This window comes from Orbicella franksi, chromosome 3, assembly GCF_964199315.1.
Source record: "Orbicella franksi chromosome 3, jaOrbFran1.1, whole genome shotgun sequence".
Taxonomy (NCBI): Eukaryota; Metazoa; Cnidaria; class Anthozoa; order Scleractinia; family Merulinidae; genus Orbicella; species Orbicella franksi.
The window spans coordinates 1,680,001-1,681,563 of record NC_138147.1 but is presented as its reverse complement, the minus strand read 5'-3'; positions in this window follow the sequence as shown (position 1 = coordinate 1,681,563).

Genomic DNA, 1,563 nt, shown 5'->3' with positions numbered 1-1,563 from the left:
GGCAACATAAACGTCACTCTTTATTTTTCAATTACCAAAGTCCTTGTGTTTATACATACCTTGTGTTTCTCACGTACCATTTACCTTTACAACAAGAAATTTGATTGGCTGTTCATAGTAGATCCAATCTGATTGGTGTGACATACATACATCTCTCACTCACTCACTCACTCACTCACTCACTCACTCACTCACTCACTCACCCATTGACCCGTCCATAACATACCCGACGCGCCAACTAAGAGGTATTTTTTTTACAAAAAAATAACTCAAAAATGAGACAAACCAAGCAAATTGTTCCATATTTTGAAAACGATTTCTGCCAACTGCACAGAGCTTTAAAAGTACTCCAGATAGCCTAAAACAGCGTTTAAAAGCATTCGAGAGAAAACGGTCGTTGGGTTCCCCTGCAGTATTGTTAATTAAAAAATGAGACAAACCAAGTAAATTGTTCCATATTTTGAAAACGATTTCTGCCAACTGCACAGAGCTTTAAAAGTACTCCAGATAGCCTAAAACAGCGTTTAAAAGCATTCGAGAGAAAGCGGTCGTTGGGTTCCCCTGCAGTATTGTTAATTAAAAAATGAGACAAACCAAGCAAATTGTTCCATATTTTGAAAACGATTTCTGCCAACTGCACAGAGCTTTAAAAGTACTCCAGATAGCCTAAAACAGCGTTTAAAAGCATTCGAGAGAAAACGGTCGTTGGGTTCCCCTGCAGTATTGTTAATTAAAAAATGAGACAAACCAAGTAAATTGTTCCATATTTTGAAAACGATTTCTGCCAACTGCACAGAGCTTTAAAAGTACTCCAGATAGCCTAAAACAGCGTTTAAAAGCATTCGAGAGAAAGCGGTCGTTGGGTTCCCCTGCAGTATTGTTAATTAAAAAATGAGACAAACCAAGCAAATTGTTCCATATTTTGAAAACGATTTCTGCCAACTGCACAGAGCTTTAAAAGTACTCCAGATAGCCTAAAACAGCGTTTAAAAGTATTCGAGAGAAAACGGTCGTTGGGTTCCCCTGCAGTATTGTTAATTAAAAAATGAGACAAACCAAGTAAATTGTTCCATATTTTGAAAACGATTTCTGCCAACTGCACAGAGCTTTAAAAGTACTCCAGATAGCCTAAAACAGCGTTTAAAAGCATTCGAGAGAAAGCGGTCGTTGGGTTCCCCTGCAGTATTGTTAATTAAAAAATGAGACAAACCAAGTAAATTGTTCCATATTTTGAAAACAATTTCTGCCAACTGCAGATGAAGGATCAACGTATATATATACTTCAGATATTTTCTTTGATTGTGTGGGCCACCACGCCCTGCCCTGTAGTGCGAGCGAGGTGGAGGCTCGAATCCCGATGGGAGCTTAAGTGGTCAAACGGACCGATTTCGTAATACTACTCTTTGGCTGTTGTTGTTTGTCAGAAATAGGAATCGAGAAAGAGGACCTCAATGGGGTAGTGGCTTTTACGACTAACAGTTACTTTTGTTACAGAAATCTTAGACATTAATTACCATTGTTTTAAAAGGTTAAAAATTATTTTTTTTCATTATTGATCACCGC